Source organism: Triturus cristatus, chromosome 2_2, assembly GCF_964204655.1.
Source record: "Triturus cristatus chromosome 2_2, aTriCri1.1, whole genome shotgun sequence".
Taxonomy (NCBI): Eukaryota; Metazoa; Chordata; class Amphibia; order Caudata; family Salamandridae; genus Triturus; species Triturus cristatus.
In genome coordinates this window covers 1,126,950,116-1,126,968,794 of record NC_140582.1, presented here as the reverse complement: position 1 = coordinate 1,126,968,794, position 18,679 = coordinate 1,126,950,116, and the positions used below count along the sequence as shown (strand labels likewise).

The 18,679-nt window shown below is 42.1% G+C and overlaps 1 protein-coding gene across 3 annotated transcripts in view; it reads left to right on the top strand.

Moving 5' to 3' along the window:
- CTNNA2 (catenin alpha 2) overlaps positions 1 to 18,679 on the top strand; it is a 3,048,772-nt gene that overhangs the window by 334,842 nt on the left and 2,695,251 nt on the right. The window lies entirely within an intron of this gene.

The window sequence follows — 18,679 nt, the reverse complement described above, 5'->3', positions numbered from 1 at the left end:
CCCTCAACGATAGTCGGCCAAAGTATATGACCGATAGTCTTGTCCACTATCGTCCCAACAGATCTCTGCGTTCAAGTGAAAAGGCTCTGCTAGTAGTGCCCCGGGTCAATAAACTTTGTGTGAAGGCAAATCTTTTGCCTATGTAGGCCCGCGGCTTTGGAACTCACTCCCCAGTGCTTTACGTATGTGCCCTGACTTGCTAAAATTCAGGAAACTACTGAAAACTGAACTCTTTTAATAATGATTTCCATCCACTTCTTTGTTTCATGTTTCACTGCTAGCGCAAAGATACCCCTGCAGGGGTAAGTCAAGCGCTTTAAAAATCCCCTCATTCATTCATTCATTGACTAGAGTAAACCTTCGACCACTTTCAAGATGGAAATGGGTCAGAGAAACCTTTGTGGGCATACAAAAAAGTATTTATATAAGTTTTAAATAAATATTTTGGACATTGGTGTTTGGCATTGCTGTCTGGCAACTGGTGCGTCCTTTACTTGGACAGTGATTTATTGTCATAATATTCTGTGTGAGTAAATCTTTTACATTTATAAATTCACCTTCGTTTTCAACCTGTTTTGCCCATAAACATGCTCTCCTAGGCAACGACATGACCTACACCTTTCCAAAAAGTAAAGTGTACTTTCAGAATTAGCACAATGGCAATCTGGGAAAATGTACGCCTCAAAAACGTATTTCCTACAGGATGACAAACGTGACATTATATCACCTGCCATTGAATAACATGTTTTACATGTCCCTAACCTGTTATGTAATGACGTAATGAACTAGGTTAATTGCTTTGGCACAAGAGAAACCTTATGGGAAGCAATAGCAGCCGCGGTCGGTAGTAGGAGTAACTGCAGGGCGGTGACGTGGGGAGGGGGAGGGGCAAGGTGGGGGGTAGTAAACTATGGATTACGGAGGTTTACAGGTAAGTTAACATATAAATTAATAAAAACGAATTTTGTTGCGTGCACAGCATCGCATTTGGGGATGCAGTACACGCAACGAAATTCGTTTTATTAATTTATATGTTAACTTACCTGTAAACCTCCGTAATCCATAGTTTACTACCCCCCACCCTGCCCCTCCCCCTCCCAACATCACCGCCCTGCAGTTACTCCTACTACCGACCGCGGGTGAGCAATAGAAAGATACTTGCAGTGCCCTGAAGTATTGCTGAGCTCAGAATAATAGTCTTGTTCTCCACAGTAGTAGAAACACAAAGGTTAATTTTGTTTCATGCAGGTTTAGAAGTAAAATACATTTATCTTCTTTCATGTTCTGGTCACATTGACAAATGGTTTGCTGCTCTTGAGACTGTACTATGACAGTGACTGATCTCTATTTTCTCCAGTCTTCCAGGTTGAACAACTTCACAGCTTACTGAATAACTCTGTTGCAGTTTGACCTGAGTAAGGGGCCTGAATTGACTAATCTAGCAGGGTGTACATCCTAGAAATCACGTAATTACTCACCTATCATCAGAAACCTTTTCCTGAACGGCTTAGGGTGTTAAATGCTTTCAGTTAGAATATGCAAGTGCTAATTGTAGCGCCTTATAAATAAAAGAACGCGGTAACTCTTTTGGTCCCTACTGTACATTGTAGGCCTGTGAAGTAAGCGTTAGAGGGATACATTGAAGACAGGCTTAGAATGTTTAGTTCTCACTTACACGCAACAGAATAAAGACGTGTACAACTACTCTCCGGGTGCAACATGGTTGTTGGTAAGTACCTGGGCTGGTATGATACGTTTGAAATCTTGACAAGACTGACTCATTCTTCCTTCTCTCCTATATTGGTAAATTAAATATCTTCATATTCGGTTATTGTAACGCTTGTTATTTACAATACATCGAAAGTGCAGAAATGTGTCAAGTAACATTATAAAAATAAGGGATTATTATTATTGTTAATGGTTGCTCAAATGGCCATTCCAGCCACTTGACTACTAGCAGTTTAGAAATTCATTGATCTTCTTTACAGCTAACATATGAATGTTTCTAAATAAAGGCTATTAAACTATTAACTTTTCCCTCAAATGTTAAGTAAAACTAAGCATTGTGTTTTGTTGACAATTCCCTGCCTAATCTTTTAAATTCATAAGTACGATTTGCAACACTAAAAGAACTATATTTTATATGATTTTATTTACTGGGTACATTTGTAAGTATGTTTATCAATTTCATATTTTTGTTACTCACCACAATTAACCACAGATTATTTTCAATGTACGAATATAGGGCTCCACAAGCGTTTAATATTTTGAAAATTCGGCTATTTATTAAGCTGTAAATGTCCACCTCTTTTACAGTGCTGGATCTATGGAAATAACTGTTAGAGCAGTGAATACAAGTAATCATCAGTAAATATGTATCTGACCAACAACTCTTCAAAGGATAGAGGCTATTTGGTATTCGTAAATCCCACTAAATGTAAAATGTTCGGTGGGCTACCTATATCCTGACCATGTCACCCCATATATATTTTTCAATGGTTCAGTATTTATTTTTTTAAATGCCCTGTAATGAAGGTCAGAATCCCTGCTGGTGTTCCAGGACATAAGAGGGCAGCATTTGTAACTCATTTATTTAATTAGTCTGTTGATTTTTCAATATGACAGACATTCCCTGCAAGAATGTCAAGAGGGTTATATTTTTAAGACAATTAAGAAGCCTTTTTAAAAATTTCGTAAACAATTCCTATATAAATTAGAACCCACATATTTAATTTAGATCAGGGGTCTCCAACCATTTGAGTAATAAGAGTTACTTAGGTTCAATGAAAATCATCGTTAGCTACTAATATGACTAGTGTTGTAATCCTGACCACATCAGACAAGATTACATAAGTGCCACCACATGCATGGTTACCAGCAGTGACCACAGTGAATCACACAAGGCAGTCAGCAGTAAGGTTAAAAATGGTTTTGTCAATTTGAAAAGCTTCTACATAGGTAACACAAAGTAGCCACAGCTGCTTTGGCGGTGGCACGAAAGTGATATTAGTAATTAGTCTTCCCACATGATTTATCTCTCAAAAATCATATATTTTGGAAATTCTGCCATTTTTCTCCAAACATCAGTTGATGAGCTCTGAAAATAAACACATTTTGATTTTGAATACATACTCTTGACATACATGTAATAAGTCAACTAACCAAAAGGTTCCAATATAGTAGGCTCAGATGCATACAGGCGAGTTACGTACAGGTAGCTGGAGAGCTATCAGTAGCTCACGAGCTACTTGTTGGAGAAGCCTGATTTAGATTTTGGACATTTTAAATCAGAAGGCTAATAGAAGACATTTTTAGATCATAAATCTGGGATATGTGGTTTAATTAGATGGAAATTGATGGCATGAGTTTGCAGCAAATTTAGATGCTTGATAATCCGCTCCCTTAAATGTGTAAAAACATTTGGGATAGTTCATTTATACTGCCAAATATATCCTTTGGATGCCGGAAGTAGACATTATAGATTACAAGTTATTTGAAGAAATTATATGACCGTAGGTCAGAGTTCTATTGGTGAGTAAAGTAAAGCTGTGCAGTGCGATTAAAGTTCAAGCTGAGGAGCTTGATCAGCAGATAACCCTGAAGATGGACCCTGAAGGAGATCATTATTATTTCGACCTGTATACCTGTTGCATATTTGTGGGGCAAACCTTGATAGTGACCTTGATAGACACGGTCTTGAACTGATATGTTTTCAGCTGTATGTTGCTTGTGCTTCTTGTTCCTGTGAGCATTAGTTTCTTATTCAGATGATAAGTTGGTTATTGTTTTGAGACTTTGTCAATAATGCAGGATGATGTGAAACAAAATCTGGCCTCTAATAGGTGCCAAATTAGTTGGATCAGGATGAGTATGATGTGTTAAGATTTCTTAATGCCTTTAATTTAACTGTGACGGTGTACTGAGGAGGGCCATTAATGGAGTCTTGATGTTGAGCAGTGCAATGAGTAAAGAAATACCATATTCAAAACTTGAGATCACTTGAAGAACTTGTTTGAGGTCCACTGTTGAGATGATTCTCATAATTGATCCTGGTAGCTTTAGCTGAAGGAGTGCTGATTTTGGCCTGTAGGGGAAAGCAGCCAAAGCAAAATTATTGCTAATCCTAACAGCCTGGGACCAAATTCTCAGTTCTCCCTTCATAAACATATTAAACTGTCCATTATGTCTATGAAGCAAAACACTGTGGGCCGAGATCTCTCATTTCAATTACACAACAGCTGTATATTATGTCAATAGAGGACTAGCACAAAATATGTTTCTATTCCTGGATCTCCCACTTCATATACGTAATAGACATACTAATCTCTACTTAAAGAGACCAGAAAATATCTGGGGTTACTCTTCCCTTATGAGAGCTTTTCTTCAAGTGGTTGACACACAAGTCAATAAAAATAAACAATGCATTTCTTTCAGATGAAGTTGGAAGGTGTCTATTTTACATGTTGTATACAATATTTTCTATGAACATGATCATATATATACACTGTCCTTATTAAAATTGACCTGGGAAATGCAATATACATCAACATTTAGCAAATGAAGAAAAAGTAAGATACTTTAAGTCCTATTATGAACAACATCATATGGAGGGTCACATTTAGAGTAGTCACTCTTTATAAAGCTTTGTAACATCTATAGCATGTACAGGTAATGGAATACTCATCTGTATTAATCTAATTTGACATCAGTTAACATGTTTGAGTTAATCAAGTAATATTTGCTTGAACAATGTAGCTGGCATTATGTGGATTGTTGGGATATGCAAGTATTATAACAGTGCTACAGAATCAAAAGAATCATTAAATTGCACATTACCTGCCCTAATAGAAACCAAACTTTGAAGTTGTCCGTTGATCTATATTAGGGTATAGTAGAATCCTTAGATGAGACACATTTACTGATATTGATTTTGGTGGATGGTTTAATGCACATCTGGGTGACAAGGTACTTTAATGCATTGCCCTGACTTACATCCAATCCAACAGGTTTCTATACGTTGGCAGGAATGGCCGTCATGGCTGTTCCTGTGAATGCTGAAAACCTCTGAGGGTTTGGCTCTGTGAAACATGACGGCCAGCCATCAAAGGTTTTCTAAGTTTTGCATTTTTCAAAAAAATACCCACAAAGAGGAAGTTTGTTTTTGAAAACCATAAGAGTTTTTTTCCCATGGTGCAAGTGTAATTTTTTTATTTTTGCTATCCCTCACTACCCGGTTTTATCTGGTGATGATGGACAGCAGAAAAAGCTATCAGACCACCCACTGTAAACTGGGATGGCTCAACTCAACTATCCATACTTTATCTGGCAAGGAGGAGTAGGCTACATCGTGAATAGATTGTTTATCCCTCCAGCCCTAAATCAAGTGGGTGGATTGAGAGTATGGTGGAGGGAGCACTCCATTGCCATTGTAATGGATTACCCTCTCCGTCAAAGTCTAGCCATAGTCTAGCATACTGGTCATGCTATGAGATTTCAAAGTATTGTGAACCACCTCCCTCTCCTAAGTGCATTAAACACGATCTCTCAGTTGCTAATCAATCACAAACGTTTGAGTGGAAAAAGCAAGAAGTTAAACGTTTTAAGAAAATATATTTCAAAATGAATTAGAATCCTTGTGAGACACAAACGATCAATGCAAAATATGTAATTTTACATTACTGAGGATGTGTAATCCCACTGCAGCAACGATTACCCCTCTGCATGACCTAGGAATCAACTATCCATTATGATATGTTAAAAAGACACCAGGAAGAAACTACAAAACCAACATCCCTTTTCACTGCTTGTGCTTCGGACTATTGCTCTTGTTATCTGGAATAGTGGAGATGTCATTTTTTTGTACCTTCGGGACGCTTATGTTTAATGTAGTATTTAAATAAGGGCAACACATTAGTACACATGGCGCATCTCATAAAGTCACCTCTCTACAATCTATGGGCCTTATTTATAGTTCGGCAGACCATATACTATATCAAAACCCAATGCATATCCTGCCTACCATATAACAAGTGCCATAGACTATACACTACAATACACTTGTAATACTGTGGAAGGGGCAACCGCCATGTTTGTGATGGAATATCCTGTGTGCCAAAAAATAATTAAGGTCCTACATTTGATCAGCAAGCCTTCACATGTAGAGTAGTACTTTCCCGAACCTCGCCCTGTAAACTTTACTGTACCCTTGGTTTCAACTAATCTAGCAGTTGTGAAACATCGGTAATCAAAGGTGGCTGCTACAAGTTAGAACCAGAATAACCTTAAGTACACAGGCCTTGACTAGTGGGTTTAAGGCGTAACATCATAGTGCCTTGCATTGAAGCTAGCAAGTGACATTTCATAGAGTATCTACCTTTATGTGGCATTCTTATTCTTTTTCAAATCTAACTTATTTACCGGGAATTCCATTTATATGTTACTGAAATTTCAGTTGGCTTCAGAAGAACAATTTTGCTTCTCATTCGTACAGTACACAAACAATGCTCAGATTTTGACTTTCAGCTCCCTTAAAGCTTCATGAAAAGATTTAGTCTTTGAGTCATTTAAACATGACAGATTGTCACTGCAGACATTCATTTTGGTAATGGAAGGTGCAGACAGACAAATTGTCAAACTAATTAGGGCACATTAGCACATTTAAGTTGCCAATTTCCTACTGGTTCCTCAAACTCTCCCATTATGCTGTCCTTTGTATTGCTTGCATACTCAGTAATTTTCTTGCCTTGTACATGTCCATGTTTTATTTATTAGTTTGATGTTTTTATATAACCTGCAAAAGAGTGGGGGGCTGTCACTTTTCATGGAAACAAGGTTTAAATTGTACAAATCAATGTTAACATTCAAGTACATGTACTTACATTTTGAAGCTGTGCAACCTTTCCCTGTCAAAAACAAGTCTGCTAGTTTTAAGTCTACTTTCTTCCATTCTTTTTCTTAAAAACCATTTAGGATTCAGGGCAAAAAATTGTGATTTGTCTAAAAGAATAATTTGGTTCATCATGATTAATATTATTTGGAACTCTGAAATTGCAAAGAGCTGATACTATCTTGGTTGAGGGGGGTGAAACCCTTCTCAAGCAGAAGCCACAATTCTTCTCAGGGTGAAGTCACAAGCAAACCCTACATTAACCTGTGCTCATTCTTGGGTAGCAACAGTCAGTTTTAACTCAGAGGCAATGTGTAAAGTAACTGTGCAACACTTCAAACAATAACACATTGAAAACACACAATAAAAGAAGCCCACAAACGAGTTAGAGCAATAGAGTAATTTTTATTAAATAAAACAAGACCAATCTGTAGAACCAGAGATATTCAATTTTAAAGATTTTAGTAAAAGTAGCGCCAAAAGGCATAAGGGGATAACTATTGATATCTGGTCGTGCCAGACTGGGACAAAGTCACACATTCAGGCTGACTGCGATGGAGTGCTGGCATATTACAGGGAGCCAGTTAGGAGCACCTAATAAAGTACTTGCAATCCTGATTTGCAGAGTGTTGCGAGGATCCACGTTGAAGAAGCGTCACTCAACCATAGCGATGGATCGGTTTCGATATATGGCAAGGCTGAGGAGTGAGGTCCTGACACGTCATTGCTGCCGATCCTGCCGATGAGGGCTTGTGATGAAAAGTCTTGAGTCGGAGAAACATTGCCCAGTTGCGGCGATGTGTCCGTTCCGAGAAGCTGCAATGGAGCGATGCGGAGTCTGGGGTTGTAATCAAGGCTGTTGTTGACAAGGGATGTTAAGGCCTGCACTGGTTCCGATGTGATGCGCTCCGGGTCTTTTCAATGGATCTAACCCGTGCAGCAGCAGAGATTCATCTGTTCAGCTAGGGGGGGCGTCGCGCAGCAGAAGAGATGTGTCATTTCTGCTGGGTCCACAGAGGCTGGCAGAACATGTTAAGCTCACTTCAAAGGGCCTAGGACTGGGTTGGCACCACTTGGAAAGGTAGATTCACAGAAAGCAGAGTCCAGGTGCAAGGTTGTTGGAAGCCTGTTATGTTCCTGAGGCTTCAGATCAGGAGTCCAGCCAACTAGTCCTTGGAGTCACTCTAGGTTCTGTGTTCAAGAGATGTAGGTCCTGTCCTTCTCACCCAGGCAGGAGGATAGCTGGCAGCAGGTCAACGCAGCAGAGCAGCAGCACACCGGCAATATTCTAGCAGAGTGCAGTCCAGCAGAGTGGCAGTCCTTCAGCAGCCTAGCAGGCCTTCTTCCTGGCAGAGTATTCACAGGTCCAGAGGTATATAAGTGGTGGTGTCTAAGGTTCAGTATTTATGCACAGTGGTGCTTTTGAAGTGGTAGAGAAGCTGCTAGAGGTTTCCCTTTGATGTCACCAGGCATCCTGCATCTTGTGCTTTCTTGTGCTGGCTCCAGATTAACTACAGGGAGTATGCACCCCTTTGTGTGGAGGCAGGACACAGCCTATATAGGTGTAAATGGGACTCTGCTCAGCTCATCCCTCCCACCCTCTCAGTGACGGCCCATCCAGGAACACCTAAGCTCCCTATTGTGTGTGGCTGTCTAGGAGGAATGCACAAAGCTCACCTGTCAGCTACACCCAGTCATGTTACCAGTGACAGACTACAGGCGTTAAATGGCTAAGACAGGAAAATGCCTTCCGGTGATTCGCTGCTTCTAAATAGAGAATATTCGAAGAAATCGAAAATGCAGAATAAATCGTGAACAATCATTCTTAATGCCAGACACTCTGCTGTATACCGACGGTACTGAGATTGATACCTTCAAGCAGGGAATACATTTTATCTCTGCAGGTGTCTCCAAAAAAGATTCCAAATTGCCCAAAGAATAATTAATATCTTCCCAACAGATAATACCACCGCACGCAGAAGTTAAGTGCAATGAATTAACAAGCCCTGATGAGAGTCCTTGTATTTGTAGCCTAGGACTTGAAACGCGTTGGCATTTCCTTGACACTGAGGAACTGAGATTGAATCATTACGTCATATGGAGGTTCAACAAATTGTTGCCCCTACTATGGACATTATGTGTTGTTCCCTTTGTGATTAGAAGTTATGCTGATCATTTGACTGATTAATGAATTGCACCCAGTATTGGTTTTTTTATTGTTGTAATGTAGTGTTGTTGTATTGTTTATTGTCATTAATGTGATTGATTCATGTATTATTGATTTTATGATCGATTCTTTATGATTTTTGTGTAGAAAGTTGGCAATATGTTTGTATGTCTTTTTTTGTAATTGAATGAATTTTCGAAAAAACAAAACGAATTTAGATAAGTAAAAAAGGAAAATAAAAACTTGGTCAAATAAAATAATTGGTTTTGATCATCACGGTAAACCATAAGTGTACCGAAAGTGAAACAAGGTTCAGGAAACAACCCCCTTTCTTCTTGACTACATAGCCAGCCCTACCTGCACTTTTTCCATTTGGGCCTAACTCCTTTGTGTTGATTAACCTTCTAAAAGTGGTATTTTCAAAATTGTATGTACAATTCAACTTCGCCATAAATTAGGATTTTAAATCCCAATTCCAGAGACATCAAACATGAACTGGCTACCTGTTCCCATTTGGATTATAAAATGTAATAATCCAACTCCAATGTCATCCTATGATAGAGGTAGGCCTTGCAGTATTGAACATAATGTAAAAGATTTTCACTAACAGGACATATAAAAACTTAAAGGCACATGTCCTACTTTTTAAATATGCTGCACCCTGCCATCTGGGCTGGTTAGGGACCTACTATGGGGAGACTTGTATGTTTTTAAAAGGAAGGTTTGGGCATTTCAAAATTGCACACTCAGGCTGCAATGGCAGGCCAGAGACAGGTTTAAACTGCTACTTAAGTGGGTGGCACAGTCAGTGCTGCAGACCCACTAGATGTTTTTAATTTACAGGCCCGGGGCACAAGTAGTGCAACCTTACTAGGGACTTGTAAGTAAATTAAATATGCCAGTTGTGTAGGAGCCAATGTTATCATGTTTTTATGAGTGAGCACAAGAACGTTAGCACTCGTTAGCAGTAGTAAAGTGTGCAGAGTCCTAAGGACAGCAAAAAACATGATCAGAAAAATGGAGGAGGAAGGCAAAAAGTTTGGGGGAAAACTACCCTAAGGCAAACTTGCCTGACACTATCTGATCCTTCATATTTTTATTAATGAGAGATTCTTAAAAATATTGGTCAGTAACTTTTTAAGGTTATTTTATGTGCTGTGATTGGCAGTTGTATAGCACACAAACTACCTTTGTGTAGATATGCTAAATCAATATCATTCACAACTTTTCATCGCAGACACTCATCTGAAAATTCATGTGATATATGTTTAGCTACCAGCATTTTCAAAAGTGTGAAAACTAAACTTGTAACACCCATTGTTCTAAAATACATTGGGGCATATCAACAAGCAGGCGATATAAAATTATCGCCGCTTTTGCGGCCGTTTTCGGCCGAAAAGCGGCGATAATTTTATCGCCTAATCAGCAAGGTCACGCTAACGTGTGAAACCTTGCGTTAGCGTCAGGATTCCTAACGCCCAGCTTTGCATCTCTAATGAGATGCAAAGTGGGCGTTCCTGACCTGGCATGACAGTAGAAATGTTGATAAGCGACATTTCACCTATCAGCAAGCCGAACGCTGTGAAGCATAGCGTCAGGAAAAGTAGCGATAACCCCTGTTATCACTACTTTCCTTACGCCTGCTTCAGGACTGACTTAGCCATGATATCCTATGGAAGGTGGATATCATGGCTAAGTTTGTGAGTCCCTATCAACTAGCTAACGTGAGATTATCACTGGGTTTCCAGCGATAATCTCACGTTAGCCAGTTAGCGCTAGGATTTTTATCGCTGATGAGATAAGCGTTGCTAATAGCACGCTATCTGAGCGATAAAAATCGGCGCTAGCCGGCGATAATTATCCGAGCGCTAAGTGCGCTCAGCGATAATTATCGCCGGTTGTTGTTGATATGCCCCATTGTTTTACACGCTTTGTAAAAAGGCGAATCGAGATGAAGTTTTTAATGAACATTCTTCAGTCACATTTAGGGAAACTGGCTGAATAGGAGGGAAGCAGGAGGCATCTGTGACTTTATTATCCACTTGAGCTATAAGGTTAAACAAGCTGCCATATCATGCAGCGGATTAAATTGCATAGCGATTCAAAGCAGAAAGTTATGTGCGACATGCTGGTGAGTTTATTCAAGAAATACACCAAAACTGTCTATAAGATGGTAGCAGAAATTCCGGCCGCTGTTACATTATACGTGTTGTGCTTAAACTTGAGAGCACATTTTGTGCAAGTGTTCACATTGACATTAGAGTTTAGTCACAGAAACACAGATATAGTTCAGGATACACGGGCAATGTTGTTGACTGACAGCTTAAATTGCTTCTGGGCACTCGTCTAGTGCCTTAAAATAGAGCATCAAAACAAATAATACAATGAAGTAAAACAACATCTTGGATGACACTGAAAAGACATTACAATCCTATTAAAATGATTTTAAAAATCTAAGAAACACACATTCCGTTTCAACGCGGTGCAATGTTCCCCTTAGGTTGAAATGCATTTAAACAGAAGCTAGATTTACGGTACATTTATCAACACTCAGCAAAGGCGCCGTTCAAGTAAAGCCCTTAAGAGTTTACAGACTCTTTTAGGGACTGAGAACTGTCTAATATTGTGAGAAAACCGAGCCATGGTTAGAGCAGGAAGTCTCAGGCCAACGAATGTCATGTAGCACAGTGAAAACGTCCATGTCAATAGATTTTATATTTCTAAAAAGAGGCATACAGTTTATAGTACAGTAAAAATATAAAAATACACTGTATTTATCAAAATACAGTTCACCAGATGACTCCGTGGCATCAGGGATACGGTGTTCCAGTGCTGGCCTTTCATTTAATAAGACATTCAGGTCCAGGGCTTCTAGTCCTGGTTGGCTACAATGAAACAAAGTGGGCTACAGATCTATATTACAGAGGCTTAAAGAAGGTATCTATGGACTGTAAAGTAAATGATGACCTGTAGGAGGAGGAGGGTTCTGCTAACCTTAGTTATACTTTTCTACACACAGTCGTGATTTCATGAGTAACCTACCTTACTTTATTTTAAGTGGATCACGATCGTATTTTTTCAAAATTCATTTTTGTCCTTTTATTTTCTTTCTCTAGGAACTCAGGGGCCAATTCACAAATGGCCTCCACACTCGGGTGGAACCTCGCAGTGGTGGGGGGGCTCACACTCATAAGGGGGCACACTCATCGCGGGACATTTGCAATGAGTAACTCCAGTGTGGAGGCACCACACCTGCAAGGCCTCCACCACCAGTGCGCAACCCCCCCTGCCATGACAGCTGGAACTCTGCCACTAGTGTGGGTCCCCCGCAACAACTGCGGGGCCTCCACCACAAGTGCGTGCTCCCCTCCCATGAAAGCTGGACCTCCGCCGCTAGTTCTGGTCCTCCCACAACAACTGTGGGGCCTCTGCCACCAGTGCGGGTCCCCCCCAACAACTGCGGGGCCTCCACCACCATTGCGCCCCCCCGCCATGACAGCTGGTAATCCGCCACTTGTGCGGGCCCTCCCCCAACAACTGTGGGGCCGCCGCCACTAGTGCGGGCCCTCCCGGAACAACTGCTGGGCCTCCACCACAAGTGCGTGCTCCCCTCCCATGACAGCTGGACCTCCGCCACTAGTGTGGGTCCCCCCACAGCAACTGCGGGGCCTCTGCCACCAGTGCGGGTCCCCCTGCAACAACTGCGGGGCCTCCACCACCATTGCGCCCCCCCTGCCATGACAGCTGGTAATCCACCACTAGTGCGGACCCTCCCTTTACAACTGTGGGGCCTCCGCCACTAGTGCGGGACCTCCCGCAACAACTGCTGGGCCTCCACCACAAGTGCGCCCCCCCGCAATGACAGCTGGACCTCTTCCACTAGTGCACCCCCCCTGCAACAACTACGGGGCCTCCGCCAAAAGTTCGCCCCACCCCCTGCCATGACAGCTGGACCTCCGCCACTAGTGCAACCCCCCGCAACAACTACGGGGCCTCCGCCAAAAGTGCGCCCCAACCCCTGCCATGACAGCTGGACCTCTGCCACTAGTGCACCCTCCCCGCAAACAACTACAGGGCCTCCGCCAAAAGTGCGCCCCACCCCCTGCCATGACAGCTGGACCTCTGCCACTAGTGTGGCCCCCGCAACAACTTGGGGTTCCCACCACAAGTGCGGGTCCCCCAGCAACAACTGCTGGGCCTCCACCACAAGTGCGGGTCCCCCAGCAACAACTGGTGGGCCTCCACAACAAGTGCAGAGGCCCTCTGTGAATCCGCCTCTCCGTGTTGTGACGCATTCAAACCTAAAGTCAAACGCGCAGCATGTCCATTTCACATCTGCCTCAAAGTATGTTCCTCTTCAGCCAAGGGTGTGGCTTAACACTCTCAAAAGAAGCAGCCGGTTCCACGCCACCCATCGGCGAGATTAAAACACTGACACATTGTTAGAGATCAATGTCTTCCTTTCTTTAAAAGTAGAGATTTGTGACTATGGTTTTGGAACACTTTGGTATTCACCATTGTTTGGTTGATATACTTGTCAAAGCTCCCTATATTCTGACAGGCACCCTCATTTCACTTTCCGCAAAGATAATTCGCATCTTGTTATGAGAGCTGAAGCGAGCTTTGCAGTAAAGTTATTATTCACGTTTAGGATTTGCATCTCATTGAAAGTTAAAATCACCTTTTCCTCTTTTCTAAAAGGTTGGGTGAATTATTGTGGAGTGAATTTCAATTCTAGTTGAGATAAAAGGTAAAGCAATCTGTTTTCTTCATGCTGTCTGCCTTTACATAGAACACTCACAGTAATAATCTGTTATTTATGTAGGAATTCTATCCGAGTCACTTTAGGAAGAGCAGTTCTATATACATTTATTGCTGTTACACAATCTAACTTGGCGCTGGTTTAACCAACCGCGGACGGATGAAAGGCTGAGTCGACCTTTCTGTGATTCGAACCTGAAACTTGTGCACCACAAACAAATGCCAGCAGCGTCTGATCCCCTCACTGAACTATGGCCCCAGTTTACCAACGTTTACTCTTGATGAGGAACAGAACTGCAGGTAGATGATGTGTAGTAGCGGCTGAATTAATGAGTCTTTTAATGCAGGGACATGCACAAATATGTCTTTTCACAGCCTTTGACTAGCAGATATGAAATGTCTGACTCTCATTCACAAAGCAGATACTATCAGGGCAAACACCGCCTCCTATAGGCTCCCTCCTATGCGTGCAGCTCATTCCTACACTTTCTGAGGTTTTAATGAAGAATCATAGCTATACTACTGCACCTGAGTGCACCTACTGGGCCAAATATCTCATGTAGATTTTAAATAAGGATGAAATGATGTGGAAATTGACATTTGCACTTGTTACAATTGTGTTGTTTGTGTGGAAAAATAAGGTGTGTTTAACTGGGAAGAATCCCCGTCCCCTGCGTCTACGTGACATATGGAGATATGCCTCACACCAGCATTTCATTGGAGTATTTCGACTTGCATTTACATGGAGGGAAATGTCTGATTCACCCCAAACTTCTCTCTTTTTAAACGTATTTCACCTGTGTGTTAACTCTGGATATAAATGCCACAGGCAGGCTTTTTTCATCTGAAGAAAATATATTAATTGGGTAGAAAAAAATAGGATGTGCCAAAGTAAACTTCATAAGCCTTTTCACACGCGTATTTGTATATTTTGTTCAATTAACACTTACATTTGACATATGCTATAGTGTGTGCATCTAAGTGACTCTGGCAAGCATTGACTGTAACAGCTGTTCAGGAGCACTAATGCAATTGGTGGCAACATCTAAAAAAAATCGAAATTCTAAATATAGGTATAAATCTACGGGTGTGACTCACAATTAACTTTGTGATTCAGGCTTGTGGTATTTGGGCCCTTGTATGCAGCTCTAAACTACTGATCAAGTCCAGTCCCTTGTGCTCTCTTTAAAGTTGTATGCATGTTATTCTTTATATTTTCACATCTGCCTCTCTTGCGAGTCTGCTTCTACAGTTACTGTGTGGAGCTGCTCAGAGTACTGATATAGAGTAGAGAAACTCTTCAGCATTTGTATAACTATATTATGTAATTTGCATATCCATATTCTTCTGCCCACTGGTGCTGTGGGATTGTATGCACGGTTTATTAAACACAATCTTATATGTGACTTAGAATCTTTGCCTGTAAATTGTTTTAGCGTTGCTGCTAACGATAAACATTGATTCCCCTGAATGATCAGTGTGCACTTTGTGACTGACCAAAATTGCTGCTATTATATCTGCTGTGAGAGTATGCCCCTTTTGCGCGGTTGCCCCACATTTTGTTTGCCTGATCCTATTGCTGGCTTTCGGCTCTTTATAGTGGGGCATGACTGTCCAGTGCACTGTGTGTGTGCTCCAGCCTCACACACATGTAAAAATTGGCTGAACCGTGATTGGCATATTGAACTCTTCTTTAAAACTGTAGTATATTGTAGGAAAGTGATCATTTTTGCCCTGATCACTCCCATTTTCTAGCTGATGCTGATGGTTACTGATTCTAAAAGTCCCCTGGGTTCTGCTAACGTGTCCCAGGGCCTGTGCGTTGTCCTCCAAAGATATATGGTATTTATTATTTATTTATTTATTAAGGAGTTTTATATAGCACTGGCCAGACCCGAGGGTATCGGTGCGCTTTACAACAGTTATAATGCAGGAATCCCAAAATAAGGCATAGGTGTACATGTTGGTTCAGAAGTCCCGGCGTGTGGTTTAACATTGAGACATGGCAGTCCTGAGAGCCTCGCAGAGTACACGTTGTCTTGGGCGGAACCATTTTCAGGGAGGGGGGAGTGGGGAGGGGCGTATGGGCGCTTGGAGGAGGTAGATTTTGGTGACAAAGTGTCATGGTGCTGCGGAATGCAGGCATGTGCCCTTCAGCGATGGTTAACTGTTCAGGAAGGCACGGTTGAGGAAGAGGTCTTTTAGGAGTTTTTTTAATTTTACAAACGAGGACGGGATAGTCTCAATGTCTGCTGGGATGGAGTTCCAGATTTTGGGTGCGTTTGCAGCGAAGGATCGTGCAGCAGATTTTTGTTTGCGTGTTTTCATAGGGATGAGCAGTGGGAAGTTGGAGCTCCTGAGGTTCCTTGTCTGGCCGGCCTTTTTGAGATTGGAGGCCAGGTATTCAGGTTTTCCTATGTGGAGGGCTTTGTGCGTGAGGCAGGCAGTTCTGAAACTGGCACTCCGATGACCATTCTGGCTGCTGCATTTAGAGTTGTTTTGAGGGGGGCTAGGTGGGATTTCTCTGTACCGGTGAGGATAGCATTTCCATAGTTGAGTCTAGACATCACCAGGGATTGGGTGGCTTGTTTGAGGTCTTTGGGCGGGAAGGCACTCTTCGCGGAGTTCTTGATATGTCTGACTATGTCAAGTTTGGGGTCTAGGGTGATTTCTAAGGATTTTATGGAGTTTGCCGGAGTGAGATTACTGTTGAGAGCATCGATTGCTTTAAGCCATTCCATGATTTGGGGGGTTTCTTCTTTGTTGGAGATGAGGAGGATTCCGGTTTTGTCTTGGTTGAGTTTGAGGTGGTTTATGGATAGCCAATGTTGGACTTCTTTGAGAGTGTTATTTAGTCTCTGAATATCTTCAAAGGAGGAGGTTTCCAGATAGATTTGGGTGTCGTCTGCATAGAGGTGGAAGGTCATGTTGGCTTTTTTGAGTAGGGAGGTGAGGGGTTCCATATAAAAGTTGAACAGTTGAGGGGAGAGCACTGATCCTTGGGGGACACCTCTGTTGACAGGGTGTGAGTCAGACGTGAACGTTTAGATTTGTATCCTTTGGGTGCGGTTGTGTAAGAAGGAGGAGAACTATTGTATGACCACCTCGTCTGCACCTTCCCTGTCTTGAAGAGCCTTGAGGAGTAGATTGGGATCCACCGTGTCAAAGGCTGCCGATAAGTCCAGGAGGATGAGTAGGCAGAATTTGTCAGTATCTAGAGATTTGTGAATGTCATCCACGATGTTAAGGATCGCGGTCTCAGTGCTACAGCCTTTTCTGAATCCCGATTGGTGAGTGGTCTAGAAGGTTGATGCTGTCCATGTGCTGAGTCAATTGTAAAAGAAAGCACTTTTCAAGGATTTTGGCAAGTAGGGGGAGATTGGAAACAGGTCCGTAGTTGTTCAAATTGTTGGTGTCAAGGCCTGGTTTTTTTTCAGGAGTGGTGTGACTTGGCTGACTTTGAGGCAGTCAGGTATGACACCGGTTCTCAGGGAGCTGTGTATGATCTTGCACCAGAATGGAGCTATGGAAAGTTTCATTTTTTTGTCAATTGGGTGGGTAAAGGATCTAGTGCGTGAGATGCGGGTTTGGAGGTGGCGATCAGTTTGAGAATCTCGGTTTCGGGTATGGGGTTGAAGGATTTCCAGGCTTTCATGGGGTGCTTGCGTGTGTTGGCTTCAGTTTCTGGGGGTGGGTTTGTGCATGAGGGGTTGGGGTTGATGTCTAGTGAGAGCTCAATCTTGGTGATTTTGTCTTTGAAGAAGTTGATGAAGTTGTCGCACAGGTCTTTGGAGGCCTGACCTGGGGTAGCGGAGGGCTTAGATGTTTGTTGTTTGATGATATCGAATAGTTCTTTGGGTCTGTTTTTCGCATTGTCCAGGGCAGTGCAGAAGAAGGTGGTTATTTTGTTGTTAATGTGTTTCCTTCGGGTTACTTTGAGCTGCTCTTGGAGGCTTGTAGAGGGGTTGTTCCTCCATAGTCGTTCTGCGGCTCTTAGTTGTCTTCTTTCAGCGTTGAAGTCTGAGTTGAACCAGGATCTGGACAGAATGTTCCTGTTTTTTTTTAGTTTCAGGGGGGCTAATTGATCTAGGATGGAAGTCATAGTAGAGTTATAGTGAGTGGTGAGTTCCGTTGTAGAGAGATCATCCGTGTAGGTAGGCAGGAGTGAGCATACCCTTTTTTCAAAGACGGCCATGGAGATCTGTCTAAGATTTCTCATCCATTTGGGGGGGTGTTGGTTGGGGGGTTGATATGTGATTGGTTAAGTGATGTGGAATAGGATATGGTGGTGGTCAGACCAGTCAACGGGTAGGATATGATCGATTGTGATAGTGTCCGTTTGGGAGATGATGGCATCCAGGATCGCTCCTTTGTTATGGGTAACTTCTGAACAGTGCTGGGTAAGGTTGTTGCTGTGTAGCAGCTCATTTAGGTTCTGGATTACAGAGTTGTTGTTTTTGTTCCAGTGTAGGTTCAGGTCTCCCAGAATTAGGTTGTTGGCGTCTCGGAGTGAGCAAGGAGCAATCAGGTCGGACATATGTTCGGTGAATGCGGTGGTGTTTCCTGGGGGATGGTAAAGGAGATGGCAATGGAATGTCTTGTTGTCGCTTGGGTTGATGTTGGCGGAAAGGCATTCACAGGTGTTATAGTTAAAGGTGTCAATTTCTGTCACAGATATATTGTTGTTAGGAATGATTGCTATACCTCCACCTTTTTGGTCTTTTCTAAATTTGTTGATGATTACAAAGCCTGGTGGCACGAGAGTGTCCATGATTGGTGTCGAGCATTAGTTTAGCCACATCTATGTGATGAAGGCTATGTCTATGTCATGGGTGAGGATGGATTCTGCTAGCTCTGTTGCATGT